This window comes from Callospermophilus lateralis, unplaced genomic scaffold (assembly GCF_048772815.1).
Source record: "Callospermophilus lateralis isolate mCalLat2 unplaced genomic scaffold, mCalLat2.hap1 Scaffold_73, whole genome shotgun sequence".
NCBI classification, from domain to species: Eukaryota; Metazoa; Chordata; class Mammalia; order Rodentia; family Sciuridae; genus Callospermophilus; species Callospermophilus lateralis.
In genome coordinates, this window is record NW_027515346.1 from 3,935,473 (window position 1) to 3,956,718 (window position 21,246).

Below are 21,246 nucleotides of genomic sequence, written 5' to 3' on the forward strand. Positions count from 1 at the left end.
AAAGTATTGGTGTTATTCCTCTTTAAAGGTTTTGTAAAACTCTGCTGTATACCCATCCGGTCCTGGGTTTTTCTTAGTTGGTAGTCTTTTGATGGTTTCTTCCATTTCCTCAATTGATATTGGTCTGTTTAGGTTGTCTATATCCTCCTGCCTTAATCTGGGCAGATCATATGACTTAAGAAATTTATCGATGCCTTCACTATCTTCTATTTTATTGGAGTATAAGGATTCAAAATAGTTTCTGATTATCTTCTGTATTTCTGAAGTGTCTGTTGTGATATTGCCTTTTTCATCCCGTATGCTAGTAATTTGATTTCTCTCTCTTCTTCTCTTCGTTAGCATGGCTAAGGGTCTGTCGATTTTATTTATTTTTTCAAAGAACCAACTTTTAGTTTTGTCAATCTTTTCAATTGCTTCTTTTGTTTCGATTTCATTAATTTCAGCTCTGATTTTAATTATTTCTTGCCTTCTACTTCTTTTGCTGTTGTTTTGCTCTTCTTTTTCTAGGATTTTGAGATGGAGTATGAGATCATTTATTTGTTGGTTTTTTTCTTTTTTTAAGGAATGAACTCCAAGCAATGAATTTTCCTCTTAGAACTGCTTTTAATGTGTCCCATAGATTCCGATATGTTGTGTCTGTGCTTTCATTTATCTCTAAGAATTTTTTAATTTCCTCCTTGATGTCTTCTATAACCCATTGATCATTTAGTAACCAATTGTTCATTCTCCAAGTGATGCATGTTTTTTCCTTCCTTGTTTTATCGTTGATTTTCAGTTTCATTCCATTGTGATCAGATAAGATGCATGGTATTATCTCCACTCCTTTATATTGTCTAAGAGTTGCCCTGTGACATAATATATGATCTATTTTTGAGAAGGATCCATGTGCTGCTGAGAAAAAAGTGTAACTGCTTGATGTTGGGTGGTATATTCTATATATATCAATTATGTCTAGGTTATTAATTGTGTTATTGAGTTCTATAGTTTCCTTATTCAACTTTTGTTTGGAAGATCTGTCTAGTGGTGAGAGAGGTGTGTTGAAGTCTCCCATGATTATTGTATGTTGGTCTATTAGACTCTTAAACTTAAGAAGAGTTTGTTTGATGAACATAGCTGCACCATTGTTTGGGGCATATATATTTATGATAGTTATGTCTTGTTGGTGTATGGTTCCCTTGAGCAGTATGTAGTGTCCCTCTTTATCCCTTTTGATTAACTTTGGCTTGAAATCTATTTTATTTGATATGAGTATGGACACTCCTGCTTGTTTCCTAAGTCCATATGAGTGATATGATTTTTCCCAACCTTTCACCTTCAGTCTATGTATGTCTTTTCCTATCAAATGCGTCTCCTGTAGGCAGCATATTGTTGGGTCTTGTTTTGTGATCCATTCTACTAGCCTGTGTCTCTTGATTGGTGAGTTTAAGCCATTAACATTTAGGGTTATTATTGAGATATGGGTTGTTCTTCCAGCCATAATTGTTTATTTATATTACTAAACATGGTTTGTTTTCCTTTTTGATTATTTTCCCCTCCTTTACTGTCCTACCTCCCACTGTTGGTTTTCATTGTTATTTTCCATTTCCTCTTCCTGTAATGTTTTGCCGAGGATGTTTTGAAGACATGGTTTTCTAGCTGCAAATTCTTTTAACTTTTGTTTATCGTGGAAGGTTTTAATTTCATCTTCCATCCTGAAGCTTAATTTCGCTGGATACATGATTCTTGGTTGGAACCCATTTTCTTTCAGTTTTTGAAATATGTTATTCCAGGATCTTCTAGCTTTCAGAGTCTGTGTTGAAAGATCAGCTGTTATCCTGATTGGTTTACCCCTAAATGTAATCTGCTTCCTTTCTCTTGTAGCTTTTAAAATTCTCTCCTTATTCTGTATGTTGGGCATCTTCATTATAATGTGTCCAGGTGTGGATCTCTTATGATTTTGCACATTCGGCGTCCTGTATGCTTCTAGGATTTGGGATTCTGTCTCATTCTTCAAGTCTGGGAAGTTTTCTCGTATTATTTCATTGAATAGGTGGTTCATTCCTTTGGTTTGGACCTCTATACCTTCCTGTATCCCAATGACTCTTAAGTTTGGTCTCTTTATATTATCCCATATTTCTTGGATGTTCTGCTCATGGTTTCTTAACAGTTTTGCTGAGCTATCTATGTTCTTTTTAAGTTGAAATACTTTGTCTTCATTGTCTGATGTTCTATCTTCTAAGTGTTCTACTCTGCTGGTAGTATTCTCAATTGAGTTTTTAAGTTGGTTTATTGCTTCCTGCATTTCTAGGATTTCTGTTTGTTTGTTTTTTATTACCTCTATCTCCCTGTATAGTTGATCTTTTGCTTCTTGGATTTGTTTATGTAATACATTGTCGAAGTGGTTGAAATGATCTTTCATTGTCTGATTTTGCTGTCTAATGTCTTCCTTGAGACTCCAGATCATTTGCAGCATGTATATCCTGAATTCTTTATCTGACATTCCATCTGCTGCAGCTATAACCTCTTCTAAAGTTGAGTTGACCTGCATTGCTTGTGGTCCTTTCTTTCCTTGTATTTTCATATTGCTCGTGTTTCTTTCTGCTTAGTGAAACTGTTGTGTTTTTGAAATTTTTCCCCCTATATATTTATATTGCTCTTGTAAATTGAAAAGTCTCCCTTGCAGGGGCGGGCGGCAGCTCTGCTCCTCCTCCAATTGGGGTGATCTGTCTACCACGCTGGCGGGCCGCTGGGACTGTTCTGCCGGTCGGTTGCAGGTCTGCCTACCTTGGAGGCGCGGGCAGCGGCTCTGCTCTGCCCTTCCTCCTATTGGTGTGACGTGTCTACCACGTCACCACGTCCGTGAACCCCTGGGCCTGTTCCACTAGTTAGTCGCGGGTCTGACTACCTTGCAGGCGTGGGCGGCGGCTCTGCTCTGCCCCTTCTCCAATTGGGTTGTCGTGACTACCATGCCGGCAGGTCGCTGTGCCTGTTCTGTGCGCGGGCTACGGCTCTGCTCTGCCCCTCCCCCAAGTGGTGTGACGTGTCTACCACGCCGGTAGGCCGCTGGGCCTGTTCTGCCAGTCTGTCACAGGCCTGCCTATCATGCGGGCTCGGGTGGAGGATCTGCTCTTCCCCTACTCCAATTGAGGTGTCGTGACTACTACGCCGGCAGGTCGCTGGACCTGTTCTCGGCGCGGGTGGCGGTTCTGCTCTGTCCCCGCTCCAATTGGGTTGACGTGTCTACGACGCTGTCGGGCCGCTGGGCCTGCTCCGACCGCGGGCGAAGGCTCTGCTCTGCCCCTACTCCAATTGGGGTGATGGGTGGCGTGTCTACCACACCAGCAGGCCACTGGGCCTGATCCGCCGGTAGGTCGCAGGTCTACCTACCATGTGGGCTCAGGAGGTGGCTCTGCTCTGCCCCTCCTCCAATTGGTGTTACGTGTCTACCACACCAGTAGACCGCTGGGCCTGTTCCACCGGTCGGGCGCAAGTCTGTCTACCTTGCAGGCTCGGGCGGCGGCTCTGTTCTGCCCCTACTCCAAATGGGGTGATGTGGCTGCCACTCCGGCGGGCCGCTGGGCCTGATGCGGGCTCAGGGAGCGGCTCTGCTCTGCTCTGCCCCTCCCCCAGGTGGTGTGACGTGTCTACCACGCCGGCAGGCCGCTGGGCCTGTTCCGCCAGTCTGTCACAGGCCTGCCTACCTTGCGGACGCGGGTGGAGGATCTGCTTTGCCCCTACTCCACTTGGGGTGTCTTGACTACTACACCGGCAGGTCGCTGGACCTGTTCTGGGCGCGAGTGGCGGCTCTGCTCTGTCCCTGCTCCAATTGGGTTGACGTGACTAAGACGCTGTCGGGCCGTTGGGCCTACACCGACCGCGGGAGAAGGCTCTGCTCTGCCCCTACTCCAATTGGGATGACGGGTGACGTGTCTACCACACCAGCAGGCCGCTGGGCCTGATCCGCCGGTCGGACGCGGGTCTGCCTACCTTGTGGGCTCCGGGAGGCAGCTCTGCTCTGCCCCTCCTCCAATTTGTGTGACGTGTCTACCACACCAGTAGACCGCTGGGCCTGTTCCGCCGGTCGGTCGCAAGTCTGTCTACCTTGCAGGCTCGGGCGTCGGCTCTGCTCTGCCCCTACTCCAAATGGAGTGATGTGACTGCCACACTGGCGGGCCGCTGGGCCTGATCCAGGCTCGGGGAGTGGCTCTGCTCTGCCCCTCTCCCAAGTGGTGTGACGTGTCTACCACGCCGGCAGGCCGCTGGGGCTGTTCTGCCAGACTGTCACAGGCCTGCCTACCTTGCGGACGCGGGTGGAGGATCTGCTTTCCCCCTACTCCAATTGGGGATTCTTGACAACCACGCCGGCAGGTCGCTGGACCTGTTCCGGGTGCAGGCGGCGGCTCTGATCGGCCCCTGCTCTAGCCGGATCGACGCAACACCACGCCGGCGGGTCGCTGGGCCTGTTCCGGGCTCTGGCAGCGGCTCTGTTCGGCCCCTGCTCTAGCCAGAGCGACGCGATACCACGCCAGCGGGTCGCTGGACCTATTCCGGGCGCAGGCGGCAGCTCTGTTCGACCCCTGCTCTAGCCGGAGAGACGCGACACCACGCCGGCGGGTCGCTGGGCCTGTTCCGGGCTCTGGCGGCGGCTCTGTTCGGCCCCTGCTCTAGCCGGAGCGACGCGACACCACGCCGGCGGGTCGCTGGGCCTGTTCCGGGCTCTGGCGGCGACTCTGTTCGGCCCCTGCTCTAGCCGGGGCGACGCGACACCATGCCGGCGGGTCGCTGGGCCTGTTCCGGCCTCTGGCAGCGGCTCTGCTCCGCCCCTCTGGCCTTCACAGTATTCAGCAGGACCCGGACCGAGAGACAGTTTCCGCGGGTTCTTTATCCCTGGGCCAGAGCAGTTCCGGGAGCCAGAATTCGGCCTCTCTGGACTTGGTGCATGCTCCGACAGGAGCAGGCTCTAAGAAGCAGTTTCTGCGGGTTCTATAGCCCTGGGCCAGAGCAGCTCCGGTAGCCGGAGCTCCGCCGCTCTGGGCTCGGTGCGTGTTCTGATAGGAGCAGGCTCCAAGAAGCAGTTTCCGCGTGTTATTTAGCACTAAGTCTGAGCAATTTGTCTGCGAGACGCAGACAATTGTCAACCTGAAATTACCTGTTCTATAGCTGAAAGAGCTGCAATCAGTCAAAAACAAGGATGGTGACGTCAGCTCTCCAAGATGGTGGCCGCTGGCTTCCTCCGTGGTCTGACCGGTGTGGAGAACCGAACTGGACCGTTTCCTTCCCCGTCTCCAACCCAGAATTCAGCTCCGAGCTCAGCAAATGCCTAGCTGGCAGGAGCCCACAGAATCAGCATCGCTGTATCTCTGCGCCACCAGCCCGTCGTTTCTCAGTGCGCGCCGCAGACTCCAGCCGCAGGGCGATTTGCCGAACAATCAGCGCTCCGCACGGACAAATCGCTCACTTTTGAGCCCCTGAAGCTGATCCTCGTGCGATGAAAATCCTTCCACTAGGTTTTGGAGCACCCCAATTTTGCTGGAAATTCCTAACAAGATAGCTTTTAGCCATTCTAACTCATCATTTTCCCTCACAGTGACGCAGTACTCGGAGTTACTGCACTCCCTTCGCGGCCATATTCCCCCTCGAAAAAAGTGCTATTTCTTTTTGTAATTTTAAATATGTGTTCCTTTTCGAATCTAATTTTGTAAGCAGAGTTATGCATTTTTTTCCCTCTCTATAAGAAGCTTCTCAAAATGTAGATCTACCACCCAAAGCCTCCAGCTTGGTGTTCTTGAAGCACCATACATTCAAGAAACCTAGGTGCTCTCGTGGATTGCACCCCCTAAACAGAATTCCTTTTCCTGAAGAATTTTCCTAACTTAACCCTCCCCCCATACTGAGTCAGTTCCCTTCTTCTGAGCTCTTGTCACTGCATGTACTTACCTCTAACAAACAGCCCCTTGCTCTCTGTTTTGTTTATGCCTCTTATTTCTCCTTAAGGCTCTTAATTCCTCAAGTAAAGAGACTAATAGGTCATGATAGATTCATTTTTAATACTTTTTGACTTGCAATTGGCATTATAAACAATTTTTAATGTACTTATAAGGCATTTCTTACACACTAATAAAACTCAGAGTCTACTTCATGGATTCATTGATTCAGTTAGTAAGTAAATATTGCATACATACTATTAGGTGAGTGAATAGGATCCAGAGCCTGCTTCGATTGCAAAAAAAATAATGAATATTTTTACTTTTGTCCTAGTAATTATTTCCTAGTAATACTTAACTTTTCTTGAGTACTTATTCTACTGTGGAATCTAAGTTCTTCACACTTATTAACATATTTAATTCTCATAGATCAGATACAACGTACAGATAGAGAAGCCAGGGTGTTCAACACATAATTAACCTGTCCAAGGTTACCTATACAGTAAGTGGTAAGTCAGTCTTTAAAACAACTAATTTGTGCTCTAATCCCACACCCTTCAACTACCAACCTATTGGTAAATTTTAGAGAAACTTCTGTACCCAAGAACTTTGGTTATTAGGAAGAGAAAAATATAATACAGAGTACAGCAAGACACAGTGGCATTTAAGCAACTAAAAATGTTTGTATATTTTTATCCAAACTTGTTGTTTCAAAATACTGAAAGTATAAAATCAAAGCAGTATTATATATTCTGTCTTTACAGAATATATAAAGACAGAAGCTCATTATAAAGACTGTTTTTGGTTTCCCATATATGGACCGATACTATATGATAGAACTTTTTATGAATTAATTTAAATCTAAACAGCCACACTGTGACTACAACATTGTTGTGTTAGTCAGCTTTTAATGGTTGTGGCTGAAATACCTGACAGTAAAAACCTAGATGAGGAGAGATTTATTTTAACTCATGATTTCAGAGGATTCAGTTCCTAGTTGGCTGGTTCCATTGTTTGGGCCTAAGGTGAGGCCAAACATCATGGCAGAAGGGCTTGGTAGGAGAATGCTGCTCAGCTCAAAGCAGCTGGGAAGCAGAACGAGAGAGAAAGAAAGGTCTGGGGAGAAGATAAACCCTTCCAAGGAACGCATCCCATTGGTCTCCTACTTCCTCCAACTAGGACCCACTTCTTACTAGTCCAAGTATCAATAGATAATTCTGTCAAGTGGATTAATCCACCAATAAAGTCAGAACTCTTATGATCAAATCATTGCCTAAAAGCCTCTGTTCATAAGAGAACTTTTAAACCTGAAGTGTGTGGATATATTTTTTTCTTCTCACATTTTATTGTCTGCCTAAAGTTGAGGTAATATAATGTATTCATTAGATTCCCAATTTTGGACATTTAGGTTATTTATAATTTCCTCTACCCAAAACAAACCCTAGAATCAATTTTCAGTGTATATATATTTTTCTACTTCTGTTCTTTCCCATCAAAGTAGTGTTACTATTTTAAGAACTCCTCTCTCTCTCTCTCTCTCTCTCTCTCTCTTTTCTGTGGGGTTACTGGAAATTAATCCAGGGGTACACAACCCCTGAGCCACATTTTCAGCTCTTTTTATTTTTCATTTTTTTAAAATTTGAGACAGAGTCTCACTAAGTTGTTTGGTGCCTTGGTAAATTGCTAAAGCTGGTCTTGAACTTGCAATCCTCCTGCATCAGACTACCAAATGGCTTGCATTACAGGTGTGTCCCATCACACCCAGATTAGCAGCTATGTTTCTTAAAAGTTGATTTTGCATTAACTAATTCTATTAGTGTTCATCACACACTGTATCATTTCTCTGCCTTTTTAGCTCTGGTTTGATATATTCATTTTTGTAAAATTTATAATTACCTTTTTCAGATTTGCATCACCTTTCATAATCTTGTAGATCTTATTTTTATTAATTCCATCTATATTATACCATCCGTCTATTGCTGAATACATCCCATTTAAATGTATTTAAATGAAAGAGAAGGTTACTTGCATATAAACAGATCTTCTGATGTATCAAACAATTAGATCAGGGCCTATGAAATTTTAATTGACTTATTTTTAATTTTTCTATTTAGATATTCTGTATATTTCATGGGAAAACTATGGAGGTTTGTGTGTACATATATATGTATGTACATGTTTATTTGTATATATTTATACACACATATATACACACACACATGCACATACACACACACATACACTCTTATAGGCTATTTGCCCATGGGCTTGGACATATCTCCACATTATAAAACCTGGTGACAGTCTTAATCCCTAGTGAGATTTATTTCCATCTCAAATAGTAAAGTATGGACTGTGGTTCACTGTGCTTCCAAGGGATCCCTTAAGAAAAGGGAGAATGTTAAAGGGCCTCCTTGCTTTATATAAATGGAGAATGAAATATTCATTTAGATCTATGATATATTTACAAGTTCATTTAAGATGCCAAATTACAGCTATTAAAGCATTTACAGTGTTTAGTTTAATGAAAATATATCTAGATACATTTGCTTTGTACACAAAAGTACATGCACAGTAGAGAAGTCAAGTACATTGAACTCACTTAGACCCTTCCACTGTGTCCCTGCTGTCTGCGTTGTAGGTCTCCATATATCTGATTGTTAAGTTCTGCTGCCTCTTAGGTTTTCTTTTCAAGCATCTTGCCAAAGGAATGACAGCTTTTCTCTATACTCCTGTATTTTTTTTTTTAATTTGGTGGAGTGGTTCTCAACTAATGAAGTTAGAACCATCAAAGCTTAATTTCCTTCATACCCCATTAGAATCAAATGTATGATATATGATATGTCAAGATCATTGTAATGTTTTGAGCAACCAATTAAAAAAAAAAGTAAAGGGAGAACAAGAACGTCTACTCAGGTAGAAGCCTGTAAAAAGTTTAGTCAAGCTGAAGGGAATATTTTCATTTTGGTCAAAAGATAAAAATTATATTTGTTTGCTAATAAAATAGCCAGACTATCTTCAAATATACATAAAATATTTAATAAAATTATCTACTTTAACAAAAAAATCTTAATTTCCTTTTACTATAGTTATATAATGATCATCAAAAAATGGTCAAAAATTGGGCCATTCCCTAAACGAGCCTATCAGCACAATACATTGATATTATTAATACTTTAGGTTGCAGTATATGCATGGCAGAAGTTTTCACTTCCTTCTCATTTTTCCTCTTTTATTCTAGCATACATTCTGCTTGGTCACTGCATCATTCTTCTTACTACTTTTATGGCTTTTAGATTGTCTTCTGCTTAAATAATTCATGCTCACTGTTGCTTAACTAAGTTTTGTAATTTGTCTATCATATTGTTCCCTGGCTCAAGAGTTTGATAAAGCCCCTACTCCTTTCTTTAGGAGATAATTAAAATTCACTAAGTTGCATGGCATGGTAAAACAAGTCATAGAGACTCCGAATTTGAGTTTTGCATTGGCCATTTAATAATATTATTATTTTGGATATGTTGCTTACCTTTTTTTTGAAAGACAATTTCATTGTGTGTACATTCCCCCCTCTCTCTAAAAGCACCAGGAATGTTAAATGATATATGCTTGAGGGCAGAGTAAACATTTCCTCTACTATACCATAATGACCACATTTTAAAGTTCTTCCAGAAATATTTTGTAAATTGTTGACACTCTAGAGTAGAGAATTACAAAGAGTAAGGATAATCAGGTGGCTGAGACTAGAGAGCAAAAATCATTTTTTCAAAATATTCCTTAGGATTTCCAGCAAGATGACAAGATGATAATAGAAACTTCACTTGCACCGGAAATGTGAATTGGAAGAAACAGAATCCAGGAAATAGGAGACTCTTGAAGAAGCTACCAGAGATAGTGTTAGATTGGATATGATTGATGATGCTAGAAATAGAAAAACAAGATTGGAAAATATATGGTGATATTTGGGTTTGATGATTGATGAGTGAAAACTGTGTGGGAGATAAGATAGAGATGGCAAGAATGATGTCCAGGGTAATGGGTGGCACCACCTATTAAATAACAGTTATTTTACTTTATTTCTGGGTAGAATTTCTTTTCCTTCAAATAAAATACAAGTTTCTTAGGCCCATAGAGCACAATATAAACTTATTTACATCTTTCCTAATTCTCTATTTATAATCGACATTCAGTAGATGTTTGATGAATGGATAAATTAACAAAAAGAAAGAAAAAAATGAAGGCAAGTGGAGTCCTTCCAGTAACAAGTATTCTCTGGCTTTCTGTGATGGTAGATCACTGGGTGCATGGCCTCAGATTGTATGCATCCCTGGCCTCTAACTGTTCTTTTTGTCTTTATGTTTTCTGGCTTCCATTTGCTTTTTTCTACCATATCTTGCAGCCATGATATTTTACCTCACCTCAAGGCCAGAGCAATGGAGTTGGCTGATCATGGACTCAGAACTCTGAAATTATGACCCCAAGGTAAAGTTTTCTTTGTCTAACTTTTTCTTATCAAGTATTTTGGTCAGAGCAATAAAAGGCTAACACAGTTCATTAAACTTGAGTTGAAACACTTATATTTATTTTTAATGTTCACTCTGAAGTGCTTCCAGGATTAGGAACCATCTCAGTAAGCTAATTAATTAACCCATTCATATTGTTGCATCTCCAAGGTACTTTAATTTGACTGAATTCTTTTAATAGGAATTCGCAGTTCTCCAAATGTTTTATTAGTTCTTCAAAATGATTTATTAGTTCTGAAAAATTATTTTGTATATAAATTTTCAGAGTATAAAATTTATCTGTGTTGAGCAGTATTATACTTGGTGTGAAACATAAAATGTGTTCATGGGAATAGGGGTGTATTTCAGCACTAGGACACTAGCCTAGTATGTGCAAAGCACTGGATTTGGTCCCAGGACCACAAATAAAAAAAAATAGCAAAACCAGAAAACCCCTAAAATTAAAAAACCTATTAAAAGCCTTTAAATGGAAATGTGTTAATGATTTAGAAAAAGGGTAGAGCTTTGTTAATTTGATTATTTTGAAATCAAATAACAGAAATTCAGGAGTGTAAACTATGAATATTTATAAATATCTTTATATTTTTAAAAGAATTTTCTTTTACTTCTCAAAAAGTATTTTATAAATTCAAATTTTATGTTCTTAATGTTCCTAATATGTATAACACAATCTCAGATCTCTGATTTAATTAACTTCAGATAAGTCTATCCTACTCTGGGTAGACAGGTTTTCCTTTGGAAAGTTATCAAGTAAAATACAGGAAAGTATCTGTATTAGTCAGAGTTCTCTGGAAGAACAGAACCAACAGGATATATGTATACACACACACACACAGACACACACACAAACACACACGTATGCATGTATATATATCATTACATAAAGATGATTGATTAGATTGGCTTTACCACCAGAAGCTGAATGGTCCTACAATGACTGGGTGCAAACTGGAGAGCTAGAGGAACCATTAGCTGCTCACTTCGAGAAGATGGAGCCTCAGAACAAGGGAACCAATGGTGCAGCCCCTATCTGGGATCAAATGCCTGGAAACTATATACAGAGTCACTGCTCAGAGTTTGCTTTAGAAGAGTGAAGAAGCTAAAGTCTGATTTCCTCAGTGGTTGCAGCAGCAATTGAAATATTTCAGAATTGAACTTTGTGTCTGCCTCTGCTTTCTTGTTCTTCCACTTTTTTATTCCATCCAGGGATCCCAACCAATTGACTTCTGTTGCTCATATTTAGGGTAGATCTCTGCCTCCATTTGCTGACCCATGTGCCAATCATTCTTAGAAATAACCTCCTTGAGGGCTGGGATTGTGGCTCAGCAGTAGTACACTTGCCTAGCAGGTTTAAGGCTCTGGGTTTGATCCTCAGCATCACATTAAAATAAACAAAATAAAACTATTGTGTTCAACTAAAAAATAAATTAAAAAAAGAAAGAAAGAACCTCATTGAAACACCCAGAAATATCCTAACCATAGACATTTTTTGATCCAATCCTGTTGACAATTCAGATTAACACTCATAGTTTCCTATAAGCAAACTAAAGAATCTAAGAAGGAAATTACACTTCATTTTTTTTTAAATCCACATTTACTTAGCTTATACACAGAAATTTTTTAAAGTTTTTTAGTATCCTAGAAATAGAATGAAATCTAAAAGTCCTTCGAACAAGATTCCATTTCTCTATTGCATTTTATTATACTTTTCCCAAGTAACTATCCAATGCATATTTCTCAGAATCATCATCATCTCAGTTTTAATAACCAGTTATCCTCATGGATATTGGCAAATGAAGGAAAGAGAAAGATATTGTATTTCAGCTCATACCTTTCTTGGGTTGCCATTTTGAATATGTGGCTCATGTGTTTCTAGAAATTTTAGCCTATTTCAAAATTTAGAATATTTAGAATATTTCAAAATTTTTAATTCTTATAAACCAATTAACAAAGGTATTTCAAAAAAAATAAGTAAATAAATATGGTCAACAAACAATGTCCCAAGTCAGACATATTCAATGATTTCCCCACACTGAGGGAGGTATCTCTGTTTTAGGTTCATATGACTATGTGAATCCTCAATATGTAGATACATATATATACCAAGGGGATTCTAACTGTTTATGCTCTTGCCATACCATTTATCCTGTGCTGGGGAGAGAATATTTTTTAAGCCAGAAGGGAATAATATTTTTTAAATTTCTATTTTCTAATATGAAGATAGAGTAATTTTGGATGATCACCTCCATGACATCAATATTTCAAAGTCCTTATATCCATGAAACAATTCATTTCCCTCATCTGTTCACTTGTAAATTAGTTCCATTAACTGTCATAGCTTATTTAGTTCCAGGGAACAAGTTTCATCAGCACCCTTAGAAGCAAAGGGACTTATTCCTTTGAGGTAGATAGAATAAATTAGATGTCTACATTTTTCTCCTAGTTCCAGAAGGTAAGAAGAATAAAAAAGTATAAAGCTCTATGATATTAAAAAGAATTAAGCATAATACCTTAAAAAGAGAAAATGATCTACTGAATTGCATTTTGAAGTGTAAAGCCTATTTTTTTTTTATAAAAGATCTTTCAAGCTTAATAATGTGTCACAGTAATATTTCTTAGGGATAGATCAATAATGCAATTCTCAAAATAATGGGTATATTAGTGAAAAATATTGATGATAGTAATAGAAGATAATGAGCACTTAAAACCTGTGATTATTAATTAGGAAAATTTAATTTAATTTATGTGCTTAAAATTAACTATGTTTATTTAAAGTTTAAACATCAAGTGAGTCAAGAACCAGAACAGACTTATGAAGATAATAAAAGTGGATATTTATTAATCATTTCTGTCTTGGATAGATCTAGAAAATGTATACATACTTGCAAAAAAATGATAAACTGTGTAATTGAAAAATGGGAGAAGTATAATAGAAATAAAACCAACTAATACAGTAATATCAAAAATGCAAAAGATCTAAATATTTTACTTTTAGTTTAATCGTGGATCTTGACATATTAACTTCTTAAAGGATCGTTTCCTCCGTAATCCATTCAAAATTCATTGTGATGACACGGTGACATCAGCGAAGTTCCTCTTTATTTGATTGTGTAGGGAAATTCCGATAGTATGTTTAATACACAATATTTCACACATACATTTTCAAACCATGGCTTCCTTGTCTCTAACGGTCTCTACCACCAGCAACCAACACCAAATACACTTTTAATATATTTTTTTCCTGTACCAATCTTGCCCTTTCACCTCATTCTTTCTTTCTTTCTTTCTCTCTCTCTCTCTCCTCATGTGTGTAGGGGAGCGTGAGAGAGAGAGAGAGGTGTGGGACAGATAGACTGACAGAGAAATTGCATCTGTACATAAGTATGTATAATGTGGAAGTTCTGGAGAGGAGTTTTTAATATATTGGTGTATTTAAGTACAATATATTGATTAGAATTACATAATCAGGAAATGCTTCTACTTACCTACTGTATTCCTGATGCCTACATGGTTCTATATACAGAATAGAAAAATCTATTGCTAGTCAGAGTTCTGGTAAGCAAACATTTTCTAAAAAGCAAATGACCCACATGAGCTCTCAGAACATCAGACCTCTCCATGTCTTTCTGTTCTTGTGTGTCTGTTTTGGAACACTAAGTTCCTTGGTTTTAAACACACCATCCAGCTTCTTTCTAAAAGTGCACTGGGGAAGAAACTATGAATAATATCTTTTTATATTGACAATCTACAGATACTAGGTTTCTGAGGCAAATGTTAATTCCAATACTCAGATTTCCAGGACAAAGATTTTTATTTATCACAGTCTCTCTCTGTAAACCAATAATTGCTAGCCTACAGGCTTATTGGTTAATGATGAGTATGTATTAAATCAATATTTACAAGTCTACTGTTATTTTCAATTCAGACCTTAAAATGAGCAAGACACCATTCTTTGAATCATTTTCTCCTGTCGATGCTAATGGATTTTTAAAGACATATGAAAATTGAGTACAGGATACCAGATGAAGAACATTAATATGTGTTTATGATGAGGTAATAAGCATTTGGATCATGCAACCTCTTGTGTCTTTTAACTTTGTGTTCTGGTAAATGTGACCTGCTTTCTATGTTTTGTCTTAGTGATTTAACTTCATTTCCTCTTTTCCTTGAGTGTGGATTTTAAATGTACATTTTAAGTGTGTGTTATTGCATTTCCACATATATATTTTAAATGTGAATTATTATGTTTTCACATGTATCTTTACTCCAAGGATGACTTCCAGCAAGATTATTTTCACTTTTATATGTACATATTTCTTCAAAATTTTGTAACCACTCTTTATATAACGAGACATTTCTCTTTGCTTCTAACATGATAAAAAATTATGAGGTGTATTATAAGCCTGAACATATAATTACCACCTTTTGTGCATTATTATATCAAAATATAGAATATTAAGGTGTTAGAATTTTTTTTTTTTTGCAGTTTAAGGTCTTTATGCCAAGATCCTGGCATTATTTGAAGAATCAGTCCTAGGGACTCACAAAAACATAGAACATAAAATTCTGCTTTGCAAATTGATTAATCCATATTTACAACTAAATAAATGCAATCATTGCCTTTTAATTAGCCACATAAATATTGGTAAAAGAGAAGGTACATTTGAAATTCTGGAATAAAAAATACAAAAGAAATGTAATAATGGAAACAAACTATGTGTTATGCTATTTGAAAGAACTATGTACTGAGCTACAGCCTTCTAAACACAAACAAAGTAACTTGTTGAACTTCATTAGCAGAAAGTTTGTATTTTGTTAATAATACAAAACACAGAAGACTGGAGATACATTTTAAGAGCATATCTGTTTGAGGAAAAATGATATAAATGTATTAAAATTTAAATACTATTGTTCAAAGCAAAGACACAACATAACTTAATAGTTAACTGCATGAGAAAAAAGAAACATTAATTTAGAAGGAGGAGACATCCCTATGGGAAACAAAAGCCTGCTTGCCATGGAAGCCCCTCCCAATCTCCAAAGGACCATTAAGAAAAACTGTTTGTTTTCCAAAAGCTTCCCAATGGTCAAATTTTATTAGCATAGGGTGAGCCAAGAGAATCCTCTGCCCTTAAAAATGAACATGTTTCCTTTTGTGAAATGCTCCCAATCCACTCACTTTCCCCCTTGCGATCTACTAAGTACATTTCTTGAGCCCAAATCACAAGTAGAAAATTTATGTTTTAGTCAACTTTTTTGAAGCAATGACCAAAAGATCTGACAAGAACAATTTTAAGAGAAAAAGTTTACTTGGGGGCTTACAGTTTCAGATATCTCAGTCCATAGATAGCCAGCCCATTCCTTGGGACTCAGGTGAGGCAAAACATCATGGCGTAACAGTGTGGCAGAGGAAAACAGTTCAGGACATGGGACATGGCCGGAGTAAAGGGGTGTGTGTGTGTGTGTGTGTGTGTGTGTGTGTGTGTGAGAGAGAGAGAGAGAGAGAGAGAGAGAGAGAGAGAGAGAGAGACAGAGAGAGACAGAGAGAGACAGAGAGACAGAAAGGAGAGACACTGTTCTACTCATTGGCTCAGCAGGGACAAAATATGCACCTCAAAGGCATGCTGCCAGAGACTTAGCTCCTCCAGCCAAACCCTGCCTACAGTTACCATTCAGTTCATCCAATGAAGTGGATTAATACATTTTATTAGTTTAAGGCTCTTATAATTTAATCTGTTCATCTCTGATATTTTTTTGCATTGTCTCACACATGAGCTTTTTGGGGAAGACCTCACACCAAATCATAATAGTATCCTAGTTCCAAACATCCCATATTAATAGAGGAGCTTTTCAACAAGAATGAGATTGCAATACCTCAGTCTTTCTCTTTTCTGCTGCACACAAAATTTTACTTTCCTTAATAATACCTTTGAAACTTCACCAAAACAAAACCAATGGCAAACTAAATCCCTTGGCATGATTTATGGTTTGTTTTCAAGTTTTATCTTCATTAGCAATATTGACCAACTAAACCAAGCATGTTTATGTTTGTTGTTTTTAAGTACAAAGTTGGATTGCATTAATTCAAGAATCATATATTATCTAAAAGTTTAATTATCCTGAGACTAGAAATCTTATCTTTTTTGAAATTACCTTTTAACAATATAATTTTTAAGACAATCATGTCTAATATAAGCTAATTGTTTTTTTCTTTGTGAAATTATCAGAAAAAAAGGAAAAAGAAAAATCAAATAATTTCTCCAGTTAAATATGACAGTTGTTTAAAAAATACTGCTACAGAATAATTTATGCATACACACACAAGCACCCACACAAACATCACTCATGCAGATACAAAATCATAAAGATTTTATCTCTTTAGTTAAATGAGATAATTGATAAACTGTTTAGAAAGAATTCAAAAGGAAATTTAATAATGAAAAGAAACTATGTGATATGCTATTTGAAAGAACTATGTACTGACATATTTATAGATCATTTAACAGACATATTTATAGATTCATTTATTGAAATGAATTTGCAAATGGATGTAAACCTTGGTTTCCTAGGGCAATTCAAACTTAAAATAATATCAATTAAACTTAAAATAACAAATCAGACGAGAGTGTATGCCTATATGTAAAAATCAATTTGCTTAACATTTAATTGAATATGTTATAGTTTTTAGAGAGTTGTGAAACAACTTAATAAAAGATAGAAATGCACATGTGCCGCAGTCTCTGGCTGGGCACAAATCACAAGCTTCCACACAGCTTGTAGATTCAAGCAGCAATTCTTTATTCCCGATCTCACACCGGCCATCTACAAACACGTTCTGGGGGAATCCACGTTCTCTGCCTAAATCCACACTCTGCCCAAATCCACTACTGCCCAAATCCACTCTCCTGGGCTTCTGTCTCCCAAAATATATTGTCTGACCCTAAGAACTCAAGAGGAACTCAGCAGAAGGATACACCCTATTCTAAAGGGGGAACACCCTAATCTCCTATTATGCTAAAATGCCCTATTCTAAAGGGGGAACACCCTAAACACGGATCCACCCTGGTCCTTGAGCAAGGTCACCTTACATGCAATGTCCTGCAAAATGTCCTTATTCCATGAGTCCTTCCACTAAAGAAACATGGGGGTACCCTGGCAAGGAAATTGTCATACCTACTTGGCTGATGGCTCCCAGCACACATGTATACTCCTATATTTTTGAAAAATCTCCAATAGCTCTTAGCATTTCAGAAAAAAGGATATTTGTTAATCTTTTGTTTATTTCACAGTGAACTTTTAAATGTAGTTTTCAAAAAAATTGAAAACAACTAAGAAAAAATAATATACATGAAAATGCAAATAATCCAATGCTGTTTAACCAGTCTCTGTATAGTGTTGTATTTATTTGTTAAGGTTGATGGAATAAAATGATGGAATTGGTAGACTCCATGAGAAGAGAAAAAAAAAATTGTGTGTTGGGGAGTATTTGCATTAGAAACAAGAAAAGCACACACACAAATGTCCTCTAATCTATTCCTCAGTGTTAATACAATTGGATTTCTGCCACATTCAAGCCTTTTAATAGAGACAAAGACATGAGTGCAACATAAGTTGAAAATAAACCCTGGTGAAATCACAGTTTGTCATATGACATAGGTAGCACTTAGAGGATATTTATACTGAAAATGGTCCTATTCATTCATTCTAAGTTACTTACATGTGTTCATTCATTTAATTTTCTCAACAGTCCTGCAAGATACTCTCATTATACAAAACAAAAAATGTATAAAGAAAAATTCATAAAGCCTACGATATTAGAAAATTAATATGCTACTTCAATTTCTGGAATTCTGAGATGGTCAGATTGTGATCTACTCCTCCTCTACATTTTTAATAATTTGTATGATTCATTTAAATATGAATCAAAGGAATACTTTTGGGGAGAGAGCTCAGCTCTAAGTTATCAGGTTACAATAAAATAAACAGAATATCTTATTTTTTCTGTTTCTTTACTGCCTGTGATCATCATTAATAAAGGTCTCATTATGGTAGTAATAACTATGATAATTTTACAACTATGTAATTCCTTAAAGCATATATTTCATAACATGTTATTCTAGGCATTGTGATATGCATTACAAATGAATGCAAAAACAGCATATATCCATGATAGTTGTAAACATAAAGACTACATAAATTTGTTTGTTATCTCAAACCACATAGGTACATAATTCATAATTAGTTCCTAGGCAATAAGTTGGAATTAATGATTTTGTAACTATGAAAACAATTACTGTTCTCAAGGATTATCAAAGTTGGTTTTCCAGTATATTATCAACAAAACTGATTTAGAAGGCAAAGCTGAGTCTATTAGTGTAGTAACTGAGTAGCTTAACTCACAAAGCTTTGACAATCTTTCTCATGGGGAGGGGGGAAATTGCAAGACTAGATGTTAACCAAGAATTCGACTGTTTTGAAACTTGATTTGAAGTGGGTCTTTCAAGATGAAGTCTTGACTCAGATTGAGTTGGGATCATAATACAATGGCCCAGGATTGATGGAACACATAAGGTAAGAGTTCTTAAGGAAATTAAAAGAAATGTGGGTAATAAAAATGTCTTTTGGTGTTTTCTCTCAAGATGAAAACAGACCTTAAGTAAGTGCCCACATAAAACACTCAAAACTATTTACTTTAGCTGGATGGAGCAAAGAAATGTTAGGGAAGACAGTGAAATACCACAGTCAAATTAATATAGATGGTATGGTGTGATTTTAGTTCTTAGAATCCAGACAGACTCTTGAAGAAAACAAGTTTTGGCTTTTACAATCTTAAGATTGTGTAGAAGGGGTAGACACCTGGATTAACAATTTCAATAACACACTGATTAGTGCTATGTAGTACAGAAGAAAACTTTCTAAAATATGTTATATATGGTAAGGAGCTCTAAGAAGGTAGATTATGGATCTACCTGGTAAAATACAGTGTTATAATCTCCAGTTGAAAAACCAATTCTTTGTATAGTCTCCTCACTAAAATATTTTAAAATATTTCTTTTCCCGTGATTGGAATTTTCTACTTTTGAAGCTTCACTGAGAATTCTTTACTGAATTCCAGTGTATTTTTTTTTAATTTACTAATGTGAATTCTGTGGGTCATGTCATCCTTTCCTGTGCTGGAGAAATAAAAAAGTTTCCTCATGAACAAAAAGAACACCATGGGTACCACTGCAGAAGACAGAGAACACAAACTGTGGCCAAATAAGCATTAACAGATTTATATGCACATAAATTATCATGAAAGTGATTATGAGTTTTGAACAAAATTTAAGATTCACAGGGAAGTCATAAAAACAAATTTCTTTTCATCTTCTTAAGAGATAAAGGGCTATACTTTGTGATATTCTCCTCTATGTCTCATGAAGATCCCATGTTAAATATGTATCATTTAGGGATTATTTTACACAGACATTGAGGATTTCTCTACATTATAAAAATTGATGATGGGATCAATGTCTAAGAGAATTAATTTTATTTTAAATATTAAATTATTGGCTGAGATTCACTATGCTTCCAAAGGAACTCATGAGAAAATGGAAAAAGATGAGATGTTCTCTTTTCCTTCTATAAATGGAAAATGACATTTTTATTTATATCTATTATTAATTTATACATTTCTCGGATTTGTCACTGTAGGCTCTTAAAATTCTTAACAAGTTTTTTAATGTGACTAGATAATCTTTGTTTATATGTAAAAGAAAATGCACAGTAGAGAAATCAAGAAATCAAAGTACATTTAAATTGCTTTGAGACCCCTTTCACTGTGTCCTTGCTGGTTGCATTATTGGTTTCCCATATGTCTTATCTAAGAAGATACTATTTTTGATAAGGGATTGGGAGAAAGAGTCAATGATAGAATCCATCATGAGGCAGTTTAGTAAAAATCTATGCTAGAAAGTGATTTCTTGATTTGATGATTTGACAATTCTGAGCAATTCTTTGCAAAGCTAATTTAATTTTCAATTTATCACCAAGGTGTGGCTATACAATGTTTTGATTATGTTGTGTTCCTTTAAAATATAGCTCTAATTTTTCAACAATTGATAAGTAATTTTAGCTTTTTAAAAACATTTATGACACTCCTTATGCTTAGATGAAGACATGCATCATTAAAATGACCAATTCATGTTTTGTTTTGTTTTTTTAATATTGCTTAGTTGTGGTGGGTACAATACCTTTTTTCATTTATATGTGGTGCTGAGGATGGAATCCAGTGACTCACATATTCTAGGCAAGCACTCCACTGCTGAGCCACAACCCCAGCCTCTGATTCATGTTTTGAAGCTAGCAAATAACCACTAGGGTTTCCTTTTTTTTCTTTTGTTTGTTTGTTTAATTCTAGCTCAGAAAATTGGATAACAATTTCTAGGCATTTCAGAATTGCACCTATATATCAGCATCTGTATGGGAAACCTGGGAAATATAAAAATACTGCTTGTCATGTGTATGTTTTTTAAAACCCAAAGTAATAATAAAATCTTAATATAATGTCCTTAGAGATGTTTAAAATTCAAGGCAATTTCTCTATTAATAGCAATTTTTAAATAGTCTGTTTATCCTTATAATTTATGGAATGGTAAGTAGAAATGCAAGTTGCATATTTTTAATAAATCAAATAAAATATAAGACATTTTTCATTTTGCTTAGTTAAAGCAAAGGCAAAGGGACTACATATAGAATCAGCTTTTCTCAAAATCAATTGCCACATGTAATCAGTTATTCCACTTGAGAATAATATGGGATACGGATACACAGGAAAATATGAG